Genomic DNA, 7,267 nt, shown 5'->3' with positions numbered 1-7,267 from the left:
GGGGGGGGTACCTTCAGACGGGGTTCGCTCTCGTGTCTGGTCGCTCGCGTGGGTTCGGTGTCTGTGGCGGCTTGCACGGGACAGGGGGAAGAGGGGCTCCTCTTCTAGGTTACCACCTCTCATGGGCTTGGGCCCAAGAGACAGATCTTGATGGGCTAGGGCCCATACCGGTTCAACACTCCCCCTCAAGATGGGTGGTAGATATTTATCATCCCCATCTTGTCACACGCCAAGTTACAGTCCTTTGTTCCCAGTCCCTTTGTCAAGCAATCTGCAAACTGCTGCCCAGAGCTGACATGAGTAAGGCTGATGATCCCATCATCAAGTTTCTCTTTAATAAAGAAGCGATCAATTTCCACATGCTTCGTCCTATCATGTTGAACTGGGTTATTAGCAATGGCTATAGCTGACTGATTGTCACACCACACCCTTAAGGGTCCCTTCCTCAAGAGTTTCAACTCGCATAGTAGGTGCTTCACCCAGAGCATATCACACAACCCTTGAGATAATGCTCTATATTCAGCTTCTGCTGTTGATCTACACACAACATTCTGTTTCTTGCTTCTCCATGACACCAAATTTCCTCCCACAAACACACAGTAGACTGAAGTTGATCGTCTATCATCTTGACAGCTAGCCCAACCAGAGTCACTATAGCCATCCACCTCAAGATGTCCACTCTTCGTAAACCACAACCCTTTACCCGGAGTCCCCTTCAAGTATCTCAGGATTCTGTGAACAATATCAAGACGCCCACTCCTTGGTTCATGCATGTATCTGCTCACCACCCCCACGACATACATAATGTCAGGCCTGGTATGACACAAGTACAATAACCTCCCAACCAGCTTCTGATAATCTTTCTTATTCACTAGCTCACCTGATTGTGCTATTACTTGATGATTTTGTTCAATCGGAGTAGGGGCTGCACGACATCCCATCATGCCCATGTCACTCAAAAGATCCAAGGTGTATTTTCGTTGGCACAAAGATATTCCCTTCTTTGTCCGAGCCACTTCTATTCCAAGGAAGTACTTTAGATTTCCCAAGTCTTTTACCTCTGAAAGAACATGCAGTGCCCCCATGTTTGGTTTTGGCAATTGATGACAATCTCTATGGACTAATGGTTGCCTTGAGTTATATTTGAAGGGTTTGTCCATAGGCTTTTCTTGGAGTCCATTCGTTGGTTTCAAGGAGAGTTTGTGATGACCAAGGTGCGATTAAGGAATTATCCAAAGATTGGTCTTATGAGTATTGAGCTTATAGCAAGCATGTCTTGAAGAAGAAGAGTGTGTGATCATTCATGTTTACCTTCAAGACATCATCCAAATGAAGAGAGTTGGAAAGATTCAAGGTTGATCAAGACTAAGTCAAAGAATGAATCAAGTTGATCAACACACAAAGCATAGAAGATGTACCGAGAGGGATCAAGCGATCCCATGGTATGGTAAGCATGGTCTTCGTGAGAGTTCTTTGTGGGGTTAGGTTGCGGTGTGCAAGTTCAAGTAGGATCATCATGAAGAGATCATATGCTTGAAGCTTGCCATCCATTGTGGCGACAATGGACTTGTGAAGATGTGCAGAAGAGTGGCTCACCCATAGTGGAGTATGGGGGAGCAATCTACTAGTCTTCATCGAGCCAACGCAATCAAGAAAGGTGGTCCATCTTGAGGAGGAGAAGATCGTCATCATATAGCTCAAGTGGATCATGTGCAAGGCAAAGGTTTGCCCTTAATAGGTTTTCTATTTTACCGGTCTCACGGTAGTTGTGGGAGACCGGGTTATAGGATCGATTGTCGTACTATCAAGGGGGGCTCTCGATGAGTTGCTTGATCGTATCGTTCGTAGAGAGCTCAAACCATTGCATCCTTGCATCATCTTTTTGGTTCTTGTTTGGTTCTTCTCCTTGTGAGATTTGGAGCTTATGGTCATTTTTATGACAAGCTCGAGTTCATCGAAAACGGACTTCACATGCATCTTCTATGATGTTTTCGATGTTGGAGGGTATGCCGGTTCTTCTCGGTTGGGGGTTTCACTCCTTTGTTTGCTAAGCATACCTCCCCTGCCTCTTCGCTGTTTTGATGCTACTCGTCTTGCTCTACCCAACAAGCTTGAGTTTGCTCAATTCGAAGCTCATATGAAGAAGTTATGGCAGTTCTGGTTTTCCTTGGAGTATTCTTTGTTTTTGTGGTTGTGGCATAAGGTTGGCGCCAGCGGTAGTACCGCGGGGCCGGAGCGGTAGTACCGCTTATCGCCACAAGCGGTAGTACCGCTGTCCCACAGCGGTAGTACCGCCCATGGCCATAAGCGGTAGTAGGGCTCCGGTTCTGCGCTGGTACCGCCTCGATTCGAGACCGATGTTTTTCGTGTCGGGTTTCGCGGTACTAGGAGCGGTAGTAGTGGCGGTAGTACTGCTCCAAGCGGTAGTACCGCTCTTACTCCCGTGGTAGTACCGCTCTGGGGCCACGGCCATGTCTTCCTCGTCAGCGCGATAGTACCGCTGGGTGGGAGCGGTAGTACCGCTCTCAGCGGTAGTACTGCCCTGCCCTAGCGGTAGTACCGCTCTGTGCGGGGATGTACAGTGGGGTAACAGTTGGATTTTTCCCCTCTTATAAAAGGGGGTCTTCTTCCCCAATGAACCTAATCCCTTGAGCTCGTGTTCTTCCCCCATTGTTGACCTTCTTCGAGCTTGCTAACTCTCAATCCCTCCAATGTTTCTTGCTAGTTCTTGAGGGAAAAGAGAGAGGAGATCTAGATCCATGTTTCCACCAATCACTTTCTCCTCTAAGTGAGGGGAACCCCTTGGATCTAGATCTTGGAGTTCTTCGTGTTCTTCCTTCGTTCTTACTCTCATTTTCCTCCCTAGCATTAGTTGCTTTGGTGGGATTTGGGAGAGAAGGACTTGGGCACTCCGTGTGCCCTTGCCATTGCATTTGGTGCATTGGTTTGAGTTCTCCACGTGATACGTGGAAGTTACAAGTTGAGAAGCTTATTACTCTTGGGTGCTTGGTGCCCTTGAGCTTGTTCATCTTGGGTGCTTGGGCGCCCTAGACGGTTGGTGGTGTTCGGAGCTCAATCATTGTGGTGTAAAGCTCCGGGCAAGCGTCGGGGTCTCCAATTAGGTTGTGGAGATCGCACCGAGCAATTTGACGGGTACCGGTGACCGCCCCCAAGGGTTGCCAAAGTGTACGGATTCGGTGACCGCCCCCAAGGGTCGCCATTTGTACGGGTTCGGTGACCGCCCTCAAGGGTCCCTTAGTGGAATCACGGCATCTTGCATTGTGCGAGGGCGTGAGGAGATTACGGTGGCCCTAGTGGCTTCTTGGGGAGCATTGTGCCTCCACACCGCTCCAAACGGAGATTAGCATCCGCAAGGGTGTGAACTTCGGGATACATCATCGTCTTCGCGTGCCTCGGTTATATCCTACCCGAGCCCTTTACTTATGCACTTTACTTTGTGATAGTCATATTGTTCTTTGTCATATATCTTGCTATCACATAGTTGCTTATATTGCTTAGCATAAGTTGTTGGTGCACATAGGTGAGCCTAGTTGTTTTAGGTTTTGTGCTTGACAAATTAACCGCTAGGTTTATTCCGCATTTGTTCAAGCCTAAACTGTAATTATTTTAAAAAGCCTATTCACCCCCCCCTCTAGGCGACATCCACGATCTTTCAACCTCAAACTCCTTGCTCAGACACCCCTTCACTCTCTTTATTTCCTCATCATCATCTCCGGTGATGATGATATCATCAACATACACTGCAACAATGGTGATCTTCTTATTAGTGTGTCTATAGAACGCCGTGTGATCACCATTACATTGGCCATACCCCATATACCAAACAGCTCGTCTGAACCTATCAAACCATGCCCTCGGCAATTGCTTCAGACCATATAAGGATTTCTTCAGCCTGCATACCTTCCCCATAGTCTGTTCTGTGCCAAAACCTGGCGGTATCTCCATGTATACCTATTCTTTCAAGTCACCATGTAAGAAGGCATTCTTGACATCTAACTGGTGCAATTTCCACCCAAAGTTTGCAGCACACGAAACCAATACCCGTACCGTGTTCATCTTTGCAACTGGAGCAAATGTCTCATCATAGTGAATTCCATAAGTTTGACTATATCCTCTGGCGACCAATCTAGCCTTATACCGTTCCACCTTGCCCTCGGGATTCTGCTTCACGGTAAAAATCCACTTACAACTGACTACTTTCTTTCCTGCCCGCAATGTGGTTAGCACCCATGTCTTGTTTTTTTAATGCTTCTAACTCCTGTATCATCAATTCACGCCACTTCGGATCTTGCTTTGCAGCCTTCCAATCCTTAGCGATAGACACAGTTTGCAGAGAGGCAACAAACGCCTTATATGAAGGTGATAAAGCCTTGTAAGACACAAAATTGCCAATATCAAGGACATCACAAGCATCATCCTTTGGCAGAGCCTTCCTTGCTACCTCACCCTTCCTTGTCCCTTCACGTGTAGGTTTTCGCAACGCAATGAGCAGCTCCACTGTGTCAGATGATCTTGCCTCCTTGCTGCTCCCCATGCACTCTTGCCTCACTGCCTTGCTGCTCCCCTTGCACTCTTGCCTCCCTGCCTTGCTGCTCCCCCTGCACTTGTGGTTGCCGCCGAGAGTACACCAGGGTATTGTCTGCCATCGATCCTGAACAGGAACCTGGAGAGCACCAATCTTAAGTGTATCGACAGTTGGCTCGACATGAGCCCGCACATCATCATCAGTGATGGTACTAACCGGAATTGTACCCACTATTGGTTGAACCTGAGCCTACACATCATTATCAGTGTTAATGTCCACAGAATCACCGTGAGTATGAGACACATCATTCTCCCCCTCTTGACCATCATGCACAGGGTGTAGGTGGTCAAGCTCTGCAAACAGCAGACTGAGATCAGTCGGGTCACCATAGAATGGCTCAGACTCCCTGAATGTAACGTCCATACTTACAAACCTGCGTTTTTCAGAGGGACACCAACATTTATACCCCTGCTGACTAGACGAGTATCCCAGAAAGACACACTTCACTGCCCGAGGATCAAGCTTGCTAACAGATGGTCGGTGATCACGAACAAAGCAGGTACTGCCAAACAACTTTGGGGGAACAACAAACTTATTATCTACAACGATCAACTCGGACGGAGATTTCATGCCAAGTATCCTGGAAGGTGTTCGGTTGATCAAGTATGTGGCTGTCATAACTGCATCATCCCACAAGAACTTAGGCACATTCATGGTAAACACCAACGACCGATCAACCTCAAGAACATGACGATTCTTCCGTTCGGCCACTCCATTCTAAGGGGGGTGTCCGGACATGAAGCTTGATGAAGAATCCCATGGTCAGCCATGAAAGCCCCAAAAATGTTGTTCACATACTCCGTTCCATTGTCCGTCCTGAGCACCTTGACCTGTACGTGAAACTAGTTCTTTACAAGAGCATGGAAGTTCTGAAAACAGCTAAACACCTCATCCTTGTGACGCATCAAGTAAATCCAAGTCATGCGAGAATAGCAGTCAATAAAGGTAGCAAAATACTTCTTCCCATTCATTGACACCACTGGGCTAGTCCATACATCCGAATGAATAAGCATAAAAGGAGATATGCTCCTGAGCCCCTTACTCACATATGAGGCCCGTGTGTGTTTTGCATATTCACAAGCATCACATGTCAGCTTGCCTTTGCCTATTCCACACATAACATCCGGAAATATTCTACTCATCTTATCAAAAAATACATGCCCCATCCTACAGTGATGGATCATCGCCTGCTTCTCCTTATCCTCCATGGTCGCAGCACACACCAAGTCCGTCTGCACCTCCTGGTCCATGTACCAGAGCCCCCTACACCTGGTGCCAGTCCCAACCGTCTGGCTCGTCTGTCACACCTGTATCAAGCAATCGAACTTGTTAAGGATCACACGACAGTCCATTTGATCAATGAATGCACTGAAAGAGACCAAATTGATAGGAAAGGTGGCACATGATAGGGAAATGGTCGGAGTACACTTTACTGTACCAACCCCTATGACTGGTTGTTTTGTGCCATCAGACGTTTGTATAGTGCCCATGTGAGAGGGAGGATGCTTAGTGTAAGACTCGAACACACAGGAGTTACTAGCAACATGCTTAGATGCTCCAGAGTCAAGAACCCACTCTGGAGCACTCTCATTAGTAGCAAGAGATGCTCTTTCCGGATTACCTTCATCAGTGGAGGCCCAATGAGCAAAGTCTCCATAGACAACATCATCTACATCTTTGCCTTTGGACGTCCCAGTGTCTCCTGCAACGGCCATGTGAGCCCTCTGACCCCCTGAGTGTCCTGAGTAGCCACCTCTACCTCTAGAAGCCTGGCCCTATGAGGTCTCTGAGTATCCACCTCTGCCTCTAGCACTTCTACCTCTGCCTGGTCCCCCTCTGTTATATCCCCTGCCTCTGCCACGAGTTGGACATTCTCTCTTCCAGTGACCTACCTCCCCACAGATATGACATTTGGTGGGATCTCCCCACTCCATGCGCTCAGTGACTGCAAATGTCGAAGCTTGCACAACCTTCATGTTTGCATGCTCAAAGGGATAGGCACACCTCCTCTTGAGTCATCACTGCAATAGCTTCAGTAATGGTAGGCAGACTAGGTTAGTGCAACATGGAAGCCTTCGTGCCATCAAAGCAACCTTTGAGGCCAGTCAAAAAATTTAGCACACGCCTGCGTGCCATCCACTTATGCCCTGACTCAATTGAAGCCGCATCATAGAGTTCCAGGGGATCGCAGTTATCCTGGTCAGCCCACAGAGCCTGCAGTTTTGCCACGTATGTCATCACTGACATGCCATCATCTTGGCGCAGCAACCTAATCTTGTCCTCAATCTGAGCAATGAGCATGACATTGCCCTTGCCAGAGTATTGAGTGGACAGAATCTTCCATATCTCAGCAGGTGAGGATAGCCACTCCACAGAGCGTCGAATGGAGGGCACCACGGAGTTCAACAACCACACCATAAGTACAGAGTGGATGACCTTCCACCTCTTGCCCTCTGCACTACTCTTGTCCCTTGGTTCTACGACGGTGCCCAACAAATATCCATCAAGCTCCTTCTGCTCCACAGCCCACAAAGCCCTCCTGGACCAGCTCAAATAATTTGTTGCCCCCTCTAGCTTCATGTCCAGGGGCGACATTTCAAGCTTGTGAGCCACTTCCTGTCGAGGAACGATGGCCCCAGAGTTTGACTCCGCGAGGATCTT

The sequence above is a fragment of the Triticum aestivum genome, chromosome 3B (genome assembly GCF_018294505.1).
Source record: "Triticum aestivum cultivar Chinese Spring chromosome 3B, IWGSC CS RefSeq v2.1, whole genome shotgun sequence".
In the NCBI taxonomy this organism is placed as follows: Eukaryota; Viridiplantae; Streptophyta; class Magnoliopsida; order Poales; family Poaceae; genus Triticum; species Triticum aestivum.
This window is presented reverse-complemented; position numbering follows the sequence as displayed.